Here is a 20,052-nt window from a genome sequence, read left to right as displayed (position 1 = left end):
AACCTCAAACACTTCCCTTCCTAGGAAATATTGTTTGGCTAAGTAGGCTTGCTCAACCACTAATTGATAGCGTTGCTAGTTGTAGGTGCTAGCTGGTCCATGTGATAACATGGGCAATTTGATATCATTATATTATCTGCTATTTAATTAATGCACCTATATACTTGGTAAATAACGGAAGTCCTAGCCTTTTGCCGGGTGATTTGTTCTGTTGTTACCACCTTAGTTTCGGCTATCGGTGTTTTATTCCATAACTGAGCACTCCTAACACGTTCAGGGTTGTTATGGGGACCCCCTCGATAAATCGTATAGTGTTAAGGCTTGTTTGGCAGGACCCAACTTTGGTGTTAATTTGCTAATAACTTAATAATTAAATGCATAGGGAATAGCTACCTCAAGGAACTTAATCAACCCCCGGGCCAGTGATTCTCATGAGCGTTGGTCCAAACCTAGAGCACCGTGCGGGGCCAACCCGGGGCAACTCGGGTGATCTCTATCAGGCCACTGTACGCTTGCTTATCCGGCGTGTCGTGAGACTGAGATATGCGGCTCTTATCGGGGTCGTCGACACATGGGGAGGTCTTGCTAGATTTGCCTTACCTTAGCGATATGTCTTGCGCATTGGGATTATGGTGAGACATTGGGTCTCTCAGAGTTGAGGTTTTCCTCCAAGGAATCCGACGAGATCACGAGTTTCGTGGTAGAGGATTACTATGCGGCATGTGGTAATTTGTGATGGACTAGTTGGAGCACCCCTGCAGGGTTTAATCTTTTGGAAAGCCGTGCCCGTGGTTATGTGGCAAACATGGATATTTTGTTAACATCCGGTTCTAGACAACTTAAAGTAATTCTGATAAAACTGCCAACTTAGTGCGTAACCGTGACTATCTCCTTCAGAGCTCCTTCTCTGATGAAGAACAGGGTGGGGTTATGATTGACGTAAGTAGGTGTTCAGGATCACTTAGTGATCAAACTAGTCTTTGACCGTCTTACGTAGACCACCTTATGTTAACTCGGATCATCATAAGGTAGCCACCATATATGCTTAGGTTGCTGCAAACCCATACACTTAACCTTCCTCACCCATTAACTCGACTAGATTCGATACCAAGGTCATTCGATTGCCGAGTCCTCGTGGCTCACGGTTTACTACAAACACCCACAGGTACAGGTACATCTGATGTAGGAGATCCCGATGACAGCCAGTTGAAGTGGGAGTTTGATGAGGACAGAGGCAGGCTGTACGTGACTTATCCGGAGGACAAGAGGTCGTGGTCGTGATCATGGGGCCAGCATGCGGGATATCATAGCTTTATCTGTTTTCATCTTGTCCGTAGTTGGACCATACCATGTTCACAATAAGTATGTTTGTATGACTATGACTATGTTCTTATCAGATGGCAAGTGTATGCCCTACTTGTCACCCTTTCAGTTATGTAATGTTATGATTATCTCTCTTGCGAAACGTGTAGATGCGCCCCTTTCCCTTTTGAGGCCTTGCCCCCAAATAAGGAAAGGGCCACATCTTAGTCGTTACATCGCTCCACCCTGGCATAGCCTCCTAGCGCATGCGCAGGCGCCAGTACCAAGTGCAGGACAAGGAAGCGGAGACCCCGAGTTCGACGTCATCAGGCTGATGCGCCGCTCCAGGATAGTGCGTTACTGTCGTGGGTGTACCTGGGGGCTTCGGCGAGGCCTGCGGCGCATACTCCAGCGGACGCACCTCTACGGAGTGATGCATAGCCGTCGAGGATGCGCCAACAGGTCCCGAAGCCCTAGCACGCGCTCCAGCAGAAATGCTTTCTCCCCTAGAAGTATCGCGTCACCGCCAAAGATGCGTTCGGGGGCTCTGCCAACATAGCCTGGCCAAAAATAGAAAAAGGAGTTACACCCCGGCAAACCCCTCTCCCACTCGATGGTTAAAGACTATCGACAAGAATCTTGCCGGTGAGGAGGTTGCTGGGGGGATGTAACATCCTGCTTGCCGGGGATTTGAAGCCCCGAGAAAAGATTGAGACCCCGTGAGAAGAAGTGTCGCGGCACGGCAGATAAGTGACAAACTCTAGATAAGGATTTTGAGTAGATAGGTTGTTTCCTTTCTAGAAATCCCAATCTTTGTTTGAGAAAACTGCGTGTAGAAGGAACCTTGCCAGGATCAGTGCACCTTGTTTCTGTTTCGAACTCGTTCAACGACCGGAATGGCCACAGAGCGCCTTCACACTGTTTCGAACTTGCTCAATAGACCAAGCGGCTACGCAGCGCCTTATTTCGCATCGATACGCGCTCGACGATTTAACGGTTGCACTGAGTGCGGCAAGGAGTCTTGCCAGTAACGACCCCTCCGACGAACTACTAACCATCTGCTCCTCAAAGCACTAGCGGCAGGACCAATCATGTCGACAATCTTCCGGAAAACACTAAGGATGTATCATCCAAAGAGGAAGATCCCACAAAAAGGAAACAACATTTCATTCATTTGTTTGAGGCAACCTCAGACATATTACATGGATTATTTTTCCTACTCTAACCAATGGTGCTATCTTTGGCGAGGGACAATGCTTGCTGGATAGAACTTCAAGAAGATAAAAATTGGCACGGCCCCTGATGCAACCCAGGTTGTTTCCTCCTGGACCAGCACTACACAGAGAACGGGGCCGGAGGACAGGGCGATCGGAAGGGATGAAGCAGCCAGAGCCCGTGAGCGCGCCTCCTCAAAGGCAAGCCGTTGATGCCGGCTTCGGAAAGGTGACCTCGTCGGGTGGGAGAGGCGTGAGCTGGCCCTGGTGGCGCGGTCGGCGGTCAGTAAGAGCTTGGGGTGTCGAGCTTCGACTTGACACCCCGAGATCCTGACGCGCTGAGAGCGTCGCCGCCACCGCTGTCCTCCTCGTGTCTATCGCTCGAGGAGGGACATTCGGCGCCGCTCGAGCTCTCTTCGCGATAGCTGAGACGCACACCTGAGCGCCCATAAAACTTGACGGATAGCATATCGTCCTCCGCCAGCTTGAAGGGAGGACATGCCTATCCTCGAGACTGTGGGCACAGGCGAAGGCTTTCCAACCGCGCCCGAGAAGCATGGAGCGGCATCTCGGGTACTCCACGTGCACCTGCATAACATTGTGGGAGCATACGTACGCCCGCAGCCACAAGACGGGAGGCTTGGCGGCCTCCGTCACCCTGGCGAAGGGGCGAGGGAGGTGCAGGTTGCCTTGAGGAATGCCGTGCAGCGACACGACGAACTGCAGCACCATCCCGTCCAAGTGCCCGCCCCATGAGGGAGAAGGTGTTGCTGGGGGAGAAGGCGTAGGTGCTAGAGTAGCATCCCGCCTTCCCCGGCCACGGCCTCCGCAGCGAGCATTGCCCCTCGCCCCTCCGCCACCTAGGTCGCTCGAGCCACCCTTCGCAGGTGGGGCCCCTGAAGCTGTGGCATGAATCGAACGAGATCCTCTCGCCGATCTGGCGGCTAATGGTGGCCGCCCCCGCCCCCTAACCATGGTTAGGTGCGAGCACCACCTGAAGCTAAGGAACTTGTTGCAGAAACAAACTGAGGGTGCTGAACGTTTCAGGAGTTGGATGGATGAGAAAAAACCCCTGGCAAACCCCCTGATTTATAGGGCGAGGCGCGGGGGCAAGCCCTCCTCGCTTCAGAAACCGCTGCCCCTCTCTCCCAATCACCCACGATCACGGGCGAATAGGGGGCCGCCCTGCTGCACTAATGCACACGAGAGCGGGCACTGCCACGACTATGACTTTTAAGACCACGATCGCCACTTGCCTGACTGTTAATGTGCATGCCTCACGCATGACAGTAATGTTTTGGGAGGTGGGACGGCCATTGTGTGCACGCCTCTCCATCTCGCGCACTCGATGCGCGACTTGGGGAAAGACCACTACCAAAGGCTCCAAACTGCAAGGTACCCAATCACAGAAGCCCGTGCACCACTTTGGGCATGGCCGAACGACGCCTCGCACGCGTGTGTGGCCTAGGCCCGGGGATCCTGTCGGTGCACTGAAGACTAGGTTCTCCTGTGCCCCATACTTGTTCACGGGCGCCAGCAACACCCTTGGCGGGAGTGCAGGAGGAGGGCTGACGGGAAGATAAACCCAAGCTCACCAAGGCCACACCCCCTCCAAGGGTGTGAAGAACAAGTCCAAGCTACAAGGCCCGGGCAAGCCCTCCTTGCCGGGAAGACACACAAGGCCCCGACAAGCCTTCTTTGTCTGGAAGATAAACAAGGCCCCGGAAAGCCCTCCTTGCTGGGAAGACGTCCAAGACCCAGCAAGGTCTCCTTGCCGGGAAGATAGATTAGACCACCTGCAAGGGCACCAGGCCGGCAAGCTCCCTTCGCCCACCAGGTGTCCCTCCTGCCATAGTGCGACTGACTGCCACTGCTCCAGCGCATCCCTCAAGCGCCAGCACAACGCCCAAGTGTCAAAACACCTGGATACATGTCAATGCCACATTGATGCAGGTGAGGGGTCCTGATAAGGCATTTATTTCCCCTGACACTGCGGTAGATAGATAGCGGTGAACCCTGTTCACTATGCGACTCGTGAAGCCACTACAGAGCACTGTTGGTGACCCAAAGCTCAGTTCTAGAGGATGGACCTTTTGGGGTTTAGACTCTTTGATCACTGGCCGAAAGGCAATCACTATAGCAAAAAATCCTACAGTAAGCACCCAATACAACAAGGAAAGCAGGAGTAAGCTTTTACGCAGTAAGCGGCCCAAACCTGGGTAAAAACCTTGTCGGTGCTGATCGCTAGCTTTGCTCTTGGTGCCACCGAACTCCCCGCACAATGATCAAGGGACCATTGAGGTTCCCATAGGTGTCATTTTCCCGACACCCCCCCACTAGACATACTTTCGATCCTACACTTGGGCATTGGTCAGGTCCTTCCTCAACAGCCCTTCTCGGGCGCCGGCAGATTCAATCTTCTGCCCGAATGAGGCAAGCCTGGGCTGCAAACTAGAGATGGAGTTGTTGGCGGTGTCTAGGTCTTGGCTCTCGGAATAAAGCTATGAGCGCGCCTCCTCCGGTGTGGTTTTTGTTTTCCACACCTCTTCTTTGAGAGCCTAGACCTCCTCACCACTCTTTGCAAGCTCCTACGTCAGTGTGCCCAGGCAAGCCTCCAATTCAACCTTGGCGGCAGCTGCTACAGCGAACTGGTGAGGTACCTCCTTTAGCTGGGTACCAGAAGTCAAGGAGAGCGCGACAAGAGCTTCTTTGTGACCATGCTCTAGATCCTTGGTTCTTTTCAAAAGATGGGCCTCAAATTCCTCTTCCTTGTTGCAAAGGGAAAGTTAGAGAGACACCTCCCGGGAGGACATTTCGGCCTCTTTGGCATCCAGACGCACTTTGCGCTCCGCCAACCTGGTCTCCCAGGCAACAACGTCCTCCTTGGCCATGAATAGTTTGTCATGCTACCCCTTCAGGGAGTGGACCTACTAGATATACCACTCCCACAGCTCGTTTCCCTTGTGCACCGGCCATTTGCATGCAAGATCGGCCTGCTCGCACTGTTCATTGGCTGCCTGCTCCTTCATATCATACGTGCTTTGCATATCCTTGATCCTGGCAGCCACAGATTCCAAGAAGGTCAGGTCCTTGGTGGTGTCAGCTGGATCGTCAACCCCTCCAACTCTCTGGCACAGCGGCGCGAGCAACTGCTCGATTCTTTCAACAATGTCTGTGCCCGCTGGAGAGACAAATCTAGAGTTGGAGGACACAACAAAACAGTAACCATTGCGAGCTGGTCTGATGGAGGTCGTAGCAACAACGACAATGGGTACCACGGACGAAAGGGCCCCAAGGCCTGAAGGGGCATCTTCCCGTCAACCACCAAGGCGGGGGCACACGAGCTGTCGGGGTTCGGTGATGTCAGTCCAAGACACGCCTGAAGTTCCCGGGCAGCCGGGCTTTAGCCCTCCGCGGTGGTAGTCTTCCCGATGTCGGCCAAGGACAATGGAGAACAGGTTAAAGATCAAGGCATTTATTAAAGGAAAGCAAAAGAGCGAAAGGAATAAAATCTTAGGAAAGTGGGATACCCGAGGGGATCTGCCACGCAGGAATGTCTGCTCCCCTGGAAAGATCATCTGCCAGGGGACGGTGTGTTTTTGCTCCATCAACAGTAGCTCTGTGTGGGCAGGATCTTCGGCGGAGGCCCTTGCCGAAGAATCCTTTCCCATGGCGGCAGTTTCAGAGAGGTCCTGAAGGGGAGGCCCCTCTTGGTGGGTCTCTCCATGATGAACCTCTCCCGCCTGTCAGGGGTGAGAGGTTGCCTCCCTTCATCTCCAGCACGGGGCGGGGAGTGCACCAGACCTCAAGATGGGGGCTAGCCTGGGGGCTAGGCTTAGGGTCCTCCCTTGCGTCTCCCGCTAGCCCCGCGTTTGTCGGAGGGTCTGCCCTTCCCGCGGACCTAGCCCATTTGTCCCTACGCATGAGGGGGTCCTCTTCCTCCTCCCTGTCAAGTCAATAATCGTGCCAAGTCAATCAAGGCATCAAAGAAAGAAGGAGAAGAACTTTGACAATGTTGGTGGTCCGAGTACTTACTCCGAGTCCATGATCATTGATCTGAGCTTGTATGTTGTAGGCGATGGAGTTGATCTGCCCCTCTTTAGAGTTGGTGGAGCTGGATTTGGCGGCAAGGTTGGGGCCTTGGCCACAGCCAAACCCAACAAAGATGTTGGGCTTGACTGGGGCTGGAATCCGCCCCTATAACCTTCCGTCGCTTGGCGAGAGAAACTTTGGCTTGACATAGGCGAGGAGACTTGCGGCTCGCGGCCACGCATCCCTTTACCTTGGAGGTAGTCTTCCTCCTCCTCGGGGGCGCCCGTGGAGGAGCGGAGGCCATCACTTCCTGGCCAACATGCTCGCGAAGGCGGCACCCTCGTTCTGGAGCTTGAGGGTCCTCCTCGAACTCCTCTTCCTCTACGGCTGGCTCCATCGCCTTCTATGCCCCACCCTTAGTCAGGAGAGCTTCAGCCCCGACAAGCTCCAACTCAATAACCTCTCCCAGGGAAAAGTCCTCCTCTTCCTCCTCGGAAGATTCGCTTCCTCCGTACCTCTCCTCTCCTTCAGAAACCACGCCCTTGATAGCTTTGACCTGCCTGTTCTCCGTGACCCGGTAATCGGTAAAAGCTCTCTCCGCGTCCCTAGTGGGTGCGCCTAGGTTTTCGTCTTCCTTGGTGGCCTTTTCCCCAGGCAGTAGAGCCACACCATCTCATCATCCAGAGAAGGCACGGCCGAGTCTGACTCAACCCCGGAGGCGTTGCAATTAGGCATCCACTGCAGAATTTGGTTCCTAGCGGAGTTGAGGTTCAAGGGGACAACCCCTATCGGTACATGGAATGGCCCCATGACGTTAAACAACTAGTCACACGGCCAACCATGGACATAGACTTTCAAGTTGTTGGCAGTTCCTGGGTACAGCCGCATCCAGTCGGCGGGACCCTTGTACTCCCATGGAAAACTATCCCTCTTCTACAGTGGGGCGATGCGGCACCGGAGGAAGTCAACTCCTACATATTGGATGGTCATCTCGGCAACTTTAAGGCGGGTGATCTTGTTCAGCGCCGGGCGGAGTTTCTCGTCGAAGAGACCCAAGCTACTCGAGTCTTCACCACACATGACACAAACTGTCCGTGCAACGCAGAACTCGGGGGCTTTGGCATCCTTGATTCAACACCAGTCGCCCTCCAATCCTCCCACTTCCCGTGGAGTTGGCCAGGAAGGTACCCCCAGTCACCCTTCTTGGCCCCGGGGATCCAGCTAACGTTCCCGGAGCAGTGATTCTTGTCCTCTACCTGAGGGGTGAAGAAGTGTGGGAACAAATCCACATTGGGGGTGACTTCGATGTAGTTCTCGCACAAATGGGCAAAGATCGCTATGCACAACATTGCATTCGGCGTGAAGTTCAAGATGTGGAATCCATATGTCGCCATCATGGCGCAGAAGAAATTAGAAAAGGGGGAGAGAGGCCATAGTAGAAGTACGCGCAGAAGAAGTGTTACGAATCTGATGGTGCCCTCTCCTTTGGGAGGTCTGACAGAACTTCGGGCACCCCATACCCCTTTGTGCCTGTCCCCCACATGTAGGCGTACTTCCCAATCAAGATGTTGCGGTATAGATTTGTGAAGGAGAAAACCACATCTCCCGGCCATCGCTTCTCTGCCTCCTCTATTCTTCTCCTCTTTTCTTCAGCGACCCGCATCTTCACCTCAGCTGACGGCTTGCCCTTCACGTCGGCCGTCTTCTTCCCCATATCCCTTAAACAATAGGAGATTCAGCAATGTGCATGAAGGAACCGGCGGGGGCCAGGGTGTCTTCTTTGTTGGAGGAGGAAGAAGAGGATGGGGGGCGGAGAGGCAGATGTGAATGAGCAGCGCCCCCTTCTCGGGAACCCTTCCTTATGTATGGGGGGCACGTGTTGGGGGCTAGCTCTTCGCTATCGCTGTGAGGAACTGTCGTTTGCTTGCCGGCGGTTCCCCTTTTTACTCCCTAATGACTACTGTTCGGTGACCCACCCCACGACCTGAGTTAAATGTGTGGTGTGGACGTGGGTCGTGGGAGGAGTAGCGGTTCCTCGACACGTGTCCGCACATTAAGGGAGCCTAAACCAACATGCCCAACAACACGTATTGCTCAGGCTCGAGGGCTTCTGTCGTGGTACCCAAACAGGGGTGTTTATTTCCCCTGACTTGTGCATGGTTGACGAGCCACCGGCCCGATAACCTAACACTACCGGGGATCGCTACCACTTTATTGAGGCCTGGCCACAGCCTGAGAAGCCGCTCTGTGAGTTGTTAAGAAGCGCATCGAGAAGACCAAGACTCTGGTATACGCAGCCCCCGGTGGTCGTCGGCACCGGCAAGACCAACACCAACATCCCAAGACACGCCAAGAACCCTTGGCATCTGCCTGGGGCGAAGGTGAAATCATCCTCACCCACACGTGGCAAGGTGCCTCCCCGGCAACCTTGAGTTAGCCTGCCACAGCTCCACCACATCACTACACTAGTCACTTGTCGATGATGTGTCGAGCCCCCAGATGGCTAGGTGGCTCTCGCTAGCTATGTAGCGCCAAACCGGACAAGAGGTTACAACCCGTTGACACCTGTCCACACACGTGTCAAGACCGCAAGCCACAGCTAGCTCATGGGTGGCAGAAGCATGCTGGGAACAGATCCCCGATCGCCACCTAGGGCCGCATTTATGGTGCTCTGTCTAAAGTGCCAGAGTTAGGTATGGTAGCGCTGTTAGCTATCTGATCATGTGAGTTGCCACCACGGATGCCCCATGAGCTATAAAAGGAGGCCCCAGGCAACCTAGCAAGGTATTCAGATATTTGGGCATTCGAGTGCTTAGACATTCAACACTTGGTAGTTTAGGTCCCTGTGGGCTTAGTGCCAAGTGTAAGAATACGCGCGTGCTAGCTCTCCCCGTCAACCCTTGCCGGGGTATAGCTCCATGCAAACTTCATCTTCCCCAATCAATCCACCAAAGCACGAGTAGGATTTTATGCTTCACAGCGGCCCGAACCTAGGTAAGACCCCCTGAGTCTCATCGTCGTGTTGTTTCGTAGTCTCTGCTCTTCGTGTGATAGGACCTCACTGCCGAACCACAAGGGGCCCAAAGGTCCCATAGGTGACCGTGTGCACACCTGCACCGACACACATATTTTCAAGAAACACTACCAATAAGATCGAAACACTTTTTCGGCTGCCACAAGTCTCTGTTCCGTGGCGATCCCATCTGGAGCTCCGTTCCGGCACCCTACTGGAGGGGGATCGATCACGGAGGGCCTCTTCATCAACCTTGCTGCCCTCGTGATGATGTGTGAGTAGTTCATCAGAGACTTACAAGTTCGTAGTTAGTATCTAGGTGGTCGTCTCTCTCTCTCTCTCCTGATCTTCAATGCAATGATCATCGCATCTTTGCTTTGATCTATTATATGTAATTCCATTGTATCGCGTGTTTGTTGGGATCCGATGAATTATGGGTTTATGTTCAAATTTTTCATGAAAAATATTTGAATCTTCTCTAAATTATTATGATTCTTATTTGCGTGATCAGCATAGCTTCGTAATTCTCTCCGATCTATTGAATTGCTTTGGCCAAGTAGTTTGGTATTTCTTTAGTTATAGGGGTGCGTTGTAGTGGGTTCAACCTGTCGAGTTTCTATATCCCGGTGACAGAAGGGGACAAGGTGCATCTTTGTGTTTCTGCCATTAAGGATAAAATGATGTGGTTTATTCATATTGGTTGAGTTTACTTTGTCTACATCATATCATCATTCTCCAAGCATTACTCTGTTTTACTTAATACTCTAGATGCATGTTGGATAACGGTCAATGGATGGAGTAATAGTAGTAGGTGCAGGGAGGAGTCGGCCTATTTTCTTATAGACGTGATGCCTATAGACACATGGTCATTGGTATGAAAATCACATAACAATCCGTTGTTCTTTCAATTTCCCAACCGTAGTTTGTTTAGCCACCATATGTTGCTTTCATGAGAGGTGCCACTAGAGAACACTATGGCCCCCGGGTCTATTCGCTTATAAATTCAGAAAACTTATAATTTTCTCGTTGTTATTATTTGTATTTTATTTTATTTTGCAAGTTACAATTATCTACACACCTCATTTGCTTGCAAATATCGAGATCAAGGGGATTAACAACCCTCTTGCCGCGTTGGGTGTAAGTTGTTTCCTCTTTTGTGTGTAGCCGCTAAAGACGGTTGACGATTAATGTTGGGGATATTGCTTATTAAGTGACCCGCCCAATATGGGCCGGGTTACTAGTAAGGCGATTCATCCTTTGGGGCTAGTTGGGCATCAGCCTGGGCGGTTCAAGGCCGCAGGATGGTTATGATTTATGGAAGGTCTCTGGGTTTTGCAAGACGGCGACTCAGAGACCGCGGTGGTCACGATTTGTAAAGAGGAAGGGACTCTTGTAAAACCCTAAAGCCTCGACCTCTATATAAAGGCGAGTTTGGAGGGAGATAGAGGGGTTAGAAATCATCGAGTGCTAGGTTAGGCGAGTTACGCCTTTCTTGTAATCAAATCCACATCAATACACGCCAAGCAGGACGTAGGCTATTACCTCCAAGCGAGGGGCCGAACCTGGGTAACCCGCCGCGTTCCTCCTGTTCAACCCCTTTGAGTCGCCACCAAAGTGCGATGGTCCCCATACTAAGTCCTTTCACGAGGACATCTGCCGTGACAAAACCACGATAGCTGGCGCCCACCGTGGGGCCTACGCACGGTGGAATTGAGTTCTCAAAGGGAGCCCTACCAGGGTTTGGGAGTAATGCGACGGCGCTCATGACTTGGAGCCGACGCGGCATAGCCTACGTCGACAACCAACGATGGGGACCTGAAGCGAATTCTCTCGAATCAGGCTACAGGGTCCCCTTCGGCAAGATCAACGTCTTCATCGGCATGATCGGGTCATCTATTCCTGAGCTGGACATCTCCTCCGACATCGTCGAGCCGGCCAGGTACGTCCATCCAGTCATAACACGAAATCTGACCCACCCGGTATTTGTGGGGTTCACGCAGGGGTCGGAGGAGCCAGAGCGCGCGGCGGCTCAGGAGGTCACCCCGGTGAACTCTGGCGATGAATCATCCATGGGCGATTCGGATTCCATCCAGTCCCTCCACGGAGACGGTCTCGGAGGCTTGTCATTGGCCATGGATCCGGAAATCCTCGATCGAACCCGCCGCCAGATCGCCATCTACATGGCCGGGGCGACTCAACCCGCACAGAACCCTGCCGGAGGCGATGGAACCGGCTGGACGTCCAGGAGTGCGTCAGCAGTCCTGGTGGATTTAGCGGCGGAAATCACGAGACTAATGTCAACCCCCCTCACGCCAGAGAACCAAGAAGAGATAAACGCAGAGTTAGCAAAGCTGAGTGAGGCGGTGGCAAAGGCCCATCAGGATGCTAAGACGGAGTCCGCCAGGATGGAAACTCGACAAGCCCAGATTACGGCCGAAAGGATGCGATTGAACACCGACAACTAGCGGCTTGAAAGACAGCAGCGCGCGTCCGACGCCGTCCATCAGCGGAGACACCAGGGTCGCCTGCCCCATGACCTCAATCCGACTCACCTGTTCGACACTCCCCAAACACCCAGGATGGGAGCCGCCCCAGCAGGAGGACCGGGCCGCCCTCCTAACCCGCCGATTCAGCCGGCCGAGGGTCAAATTCCTCATTTCCGTACCCCTCGAGGCCACTTCTCTAACCCGGTGGATAACGTGCTTGCCACAACTCGCCATTTGCAGTCTCTTCCGATCCACGGCAACACCCCAGCTGAGATTGAAGCAAGGAACGCCATCGAGATGTTGAAAACGGCGGTGGTCCAAAACGCGCAGTTCTCGCACAGCCCTGAGAGATTGCACTCCACCCCCCAGGCGAGCTACACGAGGAGTAGGCCGGAGGATCAGCCAGCCGTAAACAGTGCCCCGCGACACTTCCCGCAGGACAACCCGCCCGATCGGAACCCGCCGGGCAGGGATCCACCCAACATTCAAGAGGCCCAGACTCCCCTCGCGGGGACCGGAGGGCGAGTTGGGGTGCCCTGCTTGTCCCTAGCCCTTCGAAACGAAAGAATGCCCAAGGATTTCAAAAGACCAAGAAAGGTGCCTAATTACACACCAGATCTCGAACCAACATCATGGATCGAGGGCTATGAGATCGCCATGGACATGCTCGACGTAAACGAGGCGGTTTGCGCCAGGTACTTCACCATGATGCTCGAGGGATCAGCACGCACTTGGTTGAAAAACTTACCCCCCAATTTTATCAGAAACTTCCGGGGAACGTGTAAACGGCCGATGACGATCGTCGACTTACAACACTGCGTATAACGCCCGGATGAGTCGGCATACCATTGGTCGCGGCGAGTCGCGGAAATTATACATTCATCGGATGGCATCACGGCAGTGCGAGCTGTGCTTATCCTCGAGCACAACTGCCACTATGAACCGCTGGTCCAGAAATTGGGGCGACTCAAACGGAAAGTTCAGGATATGGGCGAACTGATGGACACCCTCACTAGGTACGCCGAGGCCGATGATACCAAGGATCCCGGCGAGGATGGAAAGGGTAACTCGCCCAAGAAGGGCGATTCGACCAAAAACAACACCCGCCACCAAGGCCGCAACCGTCACAACCAGGGGACCAACGGCAAGCGTAGGTCACAAGAGGAGCCCTCGGATTTGGTTGCCAACACCAACGGCAACGACGGCAAAAAGAAGAATCGAGGCTTCAGTGGGAAAAGGCCACGTAATTATGAAGAGCTGCTCAAAGGCCCTTGCCCGCACCACGCCATGGCCGACGGCCCGGCGGGCCACTCGTGGGAGAACTGTTTCATGATGCGAGAATTTCGGGCCGAGGCAATCAAGAAGAGCCAAAGCGAAGATCCGAACCGTCGCCAGGACCAAGTCGCCGCACCCAACTAAAGGCACAACCCCTTCGGCGGCTTTCCCGAATAGGAGGCTCAGGGAGGCCCGCACCCGGGCGGCGGCCAGTACCTGGTGCACCACCAACGGCGGTACAACCCGCCGGGTGTTTTCCAACAGCCGCCCCCACAGGGGGCTCCACAGGACCAGGATGACAACGGGGGCTTCCGGAGCAATCCCAAAGAGCTAAGTAATGGGCAATACCATGTTTTCACCACTAATGCTTGCAGGCGTGATAAAAAGGTAAATCACCGGGCATACAGCGTAACTGAGCCGACGATTCCCAGGTATCTCCATTGGTCCGAGCAGACCATATCGTGGAGCAGAGAGGATCACCCGCCAAGAATACATAACCCGGGCGACCTGGCATTAGTCGTGGCTCCCCAAGTGGGGGGTTACACCTTGTCAAAGGTATTAATGGATGGTGGAAGCAGCATTAATATCCTATACTTCGACACCTTTCGGAGGATGAATCTATCGGAAAAAGACTTGATGCCTTCAACCACGGTTTTCCATGGCATTGTCCTGGGCAAGTCGGCTTATCCCATAGGCCGGGTCACGCTCTCAGTGGCTTTTGGGACTGCGCAGAATTACAGGTCGGAATCCCTAATCCTCGAGGTGGTCAAACTGAAAAGCCCATACCACGCGCTGTTCGGGCGACCGGCTTACGCCCGTTTCATGGCCCGCCCGTGCTACGTCTACCTCAAACTAAAAATGCCGGGTCCCAAAGGACCCATCACGATCGATGGAGACAGAAGAATCGCAAAGGAGTGCGAGGAAGGGGACGCGGCTTATGCGGAGGTCGCCTGTGCGGCGGAAGAGCTCAAACACCATCGGGCCAATGTTGACCCGGCAGACATGTCACCACTCAAGAAGCCGACTACAGATTCTGAGTCGCCCCTCAAATTCAAGCCGACGAAGGATACTAAGACAATCGACTTCATTCCTGGCGATTCATCCAAGCAGTTCACCATTGGGACGGGTCTAGATCCCAAATAGGAAAGCGCGCTCATCGAATTCATCCGTGAGAATCGGGACATCTTCGCATGGAAACCCTCTGACATGCCGGGTGTACCGAGAGAATTCGCTGAGCACCATCTTAATATTGACTCAAAATTCAAACCTGTCCAACAATACCTTCGCAGGTTTAACGAGGAGCGACGGAAGGCGATTGGAGAGGAAGTCGCCCGTCTTTTAGCCGCCGGGTTCATCATGGAAGTCTTTCATCCCAAATGGCTGGCTAACACGGTGTTAGTACTCAAGAAGAATGGCACGTTCCGTATGTGTATTGACTATACGGACCTTAACAGAGCTTGTCCCAAGGATCCTTTCGCTCTTCCCCGCATCGACCAAATCATTGACTCGGTGGCGGGATGCGAACGATTGTGCTTTTTGGACGCTTATTCAGGTTATCATCAGATTAAAATGGCTGTGGAAGATCAGGAGAAGACGGCCTTCATAACCCCCATCGGGGCCTTTTGCTATGTGTCCATGCCGTTCGGGCTCAAGAGCGCAGGGGCGACTTATCAACGCTGCATCCAGAATTGTCTTCATAACCAAATCGGCCGCAACGTCCATGCTTATGTTGACGACATTGTGATCAAGACCCGCCGGGAGGAAACACTTCTGGAAGACCTTAAGGAAACCTTTGATAATTTACGAGTATATCAGATGAAGCTAAATCCTACCAAATGCGTTTTCGGCGTACCTGCGGGAAAACTACTGGGTTTCTTGGTATCGGAGCGCGGCATCGAGGCTAACCCGGACAAAATTGAAGCGGTTACTTCCCTTGGCAAGCCGACGAATGTTAATCAAGTTCAGCGATTGGCGGGTCGCATTGCGGCTCTAAGTCGTTTCGTGAGCCGCCTCGGAGAAAAGGCGATTCCTCTTTATCAATTGTTGAGGAAGTCCGACCGATTCGTATGGACAGAGGAGGCAGACGGGGCGCTTCAGGCCTTGAAGCATCAATTGGTTAACCCGCCGGTCCTGGCAGCTCCCCCTGAAAAGGAGCCTATGCTCCTGTATATCGCCGCGAATTCCAAAGCGGTCAGCGTGGCTGTGGTCGTCGAAAGAAAGGAGGAAGGAAAGGAATACCCGGTGCAACGCCCGGTGTACTTTATCAGTGAGGTGTTAACTCTTTCCAAACAGCGATACCCACATTGGCAGAAACTGGTCTATGGGGTGTTCATGGCGAGTCGAAAGCTTAAACATTATTTCCAGGAGCACCCGATCACCGTGGTCAGTTCCGCGCCCCTCGATGACGTCATCCAAAATCGGGAGGCAACAGGGCGAATCGCCAAATGGGCGATAGAGCTTGGGTCGCATCACATACAATATGCCCCCCGCACGGCCATCAAGTCCCAGGCACTAGTTGATTTCGTTAACGATTGGACGGAGCTTCAGGCTCTGGAAGATCGGCCTGACCTTACCTATTGGACTATTTACTTTGATGGATCCAGGCAGTTGGAGGGCTCGGGGGTTGGTGTGGTGTTGATATCCCCTCAAGGAGATAAGTTCTGCTATGTTCTCCACCTCATGTTCCCTTGCACAAATAATGCGGCAGAATATGAAGCTCTGCTTCACGGTTTGCGATTGGCAAAAGAGATGAACCTAACCCGGGTCAGATGCTTTGGGGATTCAGATTTGGTGGCGCAACAAGTTTCGGGTACCTGGGACTCTCGGGATCCTATGATGGCGGGTTACAGGCGAGCCGTATCTGACGTGGCGGGCTATTTTCATGGGTACCAGGTTGATCACGTTGATCGGCGACTCAACGAAGCAGCTGATGCCCTCTCGCGACTCGGCTCACAGAGAAAATCGGTCCCCCCTAATGTTTTCTTGGATGTTTTGCATAAACCGTCGGTGACTGTACCCACGGAGGAGGAATTGGCGATACCAGATCCCGAGTCTCAGCTTGTGGCGGCTCTCCATGCCACTCTGGATTGGGCTCTTCCTTATCTGGCTTATCTCCCTCGTGGCGAGTTACCCACCGACGAAGTTTTGGCCCGCCAGATCGTTCGACGTAGTAAGTCCATGGTCATCATTAATGGCGAGCTATATAAACGAAGTGCTTCAGGGGTCTTTCAGCGGTGCGTTTCTTCCGAGGAAGGATGCGTAATCCTAAATGACATCCATTCTGGAGACTGCGGGCATCACGCCGGGTCACGTTCTTTGGTATCAAAAGCTTTTCGACATGGTTTTTTCTGGTTGATGGCTCATGCAGATGTAGAAGATATAGTACGGCGGTGTGAGGGGTGCCAACGATATGGGAAACAGGCTCATGTGCCGACTCAAGAATTGAGGATGATTCCCATTACTTGGCCTTTCGCGGTCTGGGGGCTGGACATGGTCGGTCCCTTTAAGATGTCCTCTTACAATAAAACTCACTTATTGGTGGCGGTTGATAAGTTCACTAAATGGGTTGAGGCGGAACCTATTGGAGCTTGCGATGCGGAGACTGCGGTCAAATTTCTGAAAAAGCTGATTTTCCGTTTTGGATATCCACACAGTATTATCACGGACAATGGTACTAACTTGTCCCAAGGAGCGATGCTGGATTTCTGTCGCCGTGAACATATCCGGCTTGATATTTCTGCAGTTTCTCACCCGCAGTCAAACGGGAAAGCAGAGCGGGCGAATCAGGAAGTCCTACGAGGGATTAAACCTCGCCTCATGGTTCCCCTGGAAAGGACCCCAGGGTGTTGGGTTGAGGAAGTACCTTCGGTATTATGGAGCATCCGGACCACCCCGAATCGGTCCACAGGGTTCACCCCTTTCTTTTTGGTCGATGGAGCAGAAGCTGTCCTTCCTACCGACATAAGACATGATTCTCTTAGAGTCGCCGCATATGTGGAGCAAGATAACGAGTTGGAGCGTCAGGACTCCTTGGATGCGTTGGAAGAGGCGCGTGACTTAGCGGCGGCTCGATCGGCCATCTATCAGCAAGATCTACGGCGTTATCATAGTCGACGGGTTAAGAGTCGGGCTTTCCAGGAGGGCGACTTGGTACTTCGTGTGATACAGGATCGGGCAGGCATGCACAAGCTCTCGCCCCCTTGGGAAGGGCCTTTCGTCGTCAGCAAGAACCTCGGCAATGTTTCTTACTACTTGATGGATCTTCGGCCTGCTCGACTGACTACAGAGGCTGAGTCAACTCGCCCTTGGAATCTTGCCCATTTGCGGCCTTACTACACTTGAGTTCTTAAAAACTCCATGCTTTGTAAGTTTTTCAGTTTCATTATGAAGTAATAAAATGCCTCCGACTTGGGGGCTTCTTCCTTAAAAAGAGCAATTTTTGTCATCCTGTTGCGACCTTATGAGCCGACAGAACATGCATTTAGGGTGGGTGCACGAGCTTTCTGACTCGCCTCCCCCTATCGCGATCGTATGAGCCGACGAAACCTGCATTTAGGGTGTGTGCACGAGCTTTCTGAATCGCCTCCCCCTGTCGCGACCGTATGAGCCGACGAAACCTGCATTTAGGGTGGGTGCACGAGCTTTCTGACTCGCCTCCCCCTTTCGCGACCGTATGAGCCGACGAAACCTGCATTTAGGGTGGGTGCACGAGCTTTCTGACTCGCCTCCCCCTGTCGCGACCGTAGGAGCCGACGAAACCTGCATTTAGGGTGGGTGCACGAGCTTTCTGACTCGCCTCCCCCTGTCGCGACCGTATGAGCCGACGAAACCTGCATTTAGGGTGGGTGCACGAGCTTTCTGACTCGCCTCCCCCTGTCGCGACCGTATGAGCCGACGAAACCTGCATTTAGGGTGGGTGCACGAGCTTTCTGACTCGCCTCCCCCTGTCGCGACCGTATGAGCCGACGAAACCTGCATTTAGGGTGGGTGCACGAGCTTTCTGACTTGCCTCCCCCTGTCGCGACCGTATGAGCCGACGAAACCTGCATTTAGGGTGGGTGCATGAGCTTTCTGACTCGCCTCCCCCTGTCGTGACCGTATGTGCCGACGAAACCCGCATTTAGGGTGGGTGCACGAGCCTTCTGACTCGCCTCCCCCTGTCGCGACCGTATGAGCCGACGAAACCCGCATTTAGGGTGGGTGCACGAGCCTTCTGACTCGCCTCCCCCTGTCGCGACCGTATGAGCCGACGAAACCCGCATTTAGGGTGGGTGCACGAGCCTTCTGACTCGCCTCCCCCTGTCGCGACCGTATGAGCCGACAAAATTACTCGTGTTATGGTTTAATCTTGGAGATTTTTATCCTTTCTGCATGTTTGCTGAAACTATTTGTAGTTCTTTTGTTTTCACAGATGATGTGGTCAAGGTTTCATCCTTGGCGGATTAAGCATTGCAGAAGATTCTTATAAGGGCGGACCAAATATTTCAAACAGCCTCAAAGGCGGTATAAGTGTTTTTCTTGCAGAAGATGTCACCAAATGATAGTACTGACTATTACATGGCTCACGGGCCAAATTCAAGAAAAGTCTACTCCGCTAAGTCGTGGCGTGAGCTCTGACCCGCTTCGATTTGTAAATCGCCCAAGACCCAATTGCACCTGGACAAAGAAGCAAAATCGTCTTCATCGGTCAAGATTGATGCCAGGTCTGCTTCCCAGTCGAAGGGATTCTTGGGTCGCCGAGGAATTAGGTTGGTCACCACGAAGGTTGGCGGGCTGATTTTCTTGTTCTTACCGTCATAAGCCGCCTGATACTTCGTTAAATCAAGACTGGCGGTGAGTTGGGTTGCAGCCAACCGAGAATCCTTGACAACTTTCTGGTAATCCTCTTCCACGAATTCCGAGCCATCGTCTTTAAGCTCAGGGAAGCCGGCGGCTACTTCTTCCAAATTAATCTCCGGAGCATACGCTAAGCAGCGGCTCAGGGCCGTCAGGACGCCCTTCCGGGCGGCTGACCGAATTAACTCGCCAATCTGGGGAGGAAGTGTGGACAGACATCCAAGTACTTTCTTGATGGAAGTAATCGGCTCTTTTGCGCCCATTACAACTTTGACGGTCAACACACTGCATGTGTACAGTTGCTCTGTCAGCTTATAGATCGCCTTCAGCATCAACACACAGTCTTCTTGCAGGTTGGCGACTCTTGGACCTGGAATTTGATAAACCGGTAACTTAACGTCAGGAATTTGGCCCAAAGGAGGGGATAAGATTGGAGATTTAGGTAAGGCTTACCGAAGATGGCTTGCGTTATGTTAGAGATATGACGTTTTAAGCCGGACAACTCCTGTTGGACAGTCGCCAGCTTTGCTTCAGCTTTTTCTGCTCTCTTCAAAGCCGTGTTTTGGTCAGCTTGAGTTTTTTCTAACTCGGCTTTGACATTTTCCAGTTCAACCAGAGCCAATTTATACTTATTTTCCGACTGAGTTCGGGCATCTTGTTGATCAGCTAAGTTTTTCCTTAAGTCGCCCAGCGCTAGTTCGGTCTGGGCAAGGTTTTCCTATTTAAAAAGTTTAAAACAAAGACAAGTCTCAGAATTATTGCAAGGCAATACCCGTGACACTTGGGGGCTAATGTATAATTTCTCAAGGAAAATTATATAGAAATCGAGACCCGGCTCATCATTTTACTGATGACCCGACCCTTGGGGGTTACTGGTCGCGAAGTTTTTTTTAAG

This window comes from Hordeum vulgare, chromosome 1H (genome assembly GCF_904849725.1).
Source record: "Hordeum vulgare subsp. vulgare chromosome 1H, MorexV3_pseudomolecules_assembly, whole genome shotgun sequence".
NCBI classification, from domain to species: domain Eukaryota; kingdom Viridiplantae; phylum Streptophyta; class Magnoliopsida; order Poales; family Poaceae; genus Hordeum; species Hordeum vulgare.
Note: the sequence above shows the minus strand (reverse complement) of the source record.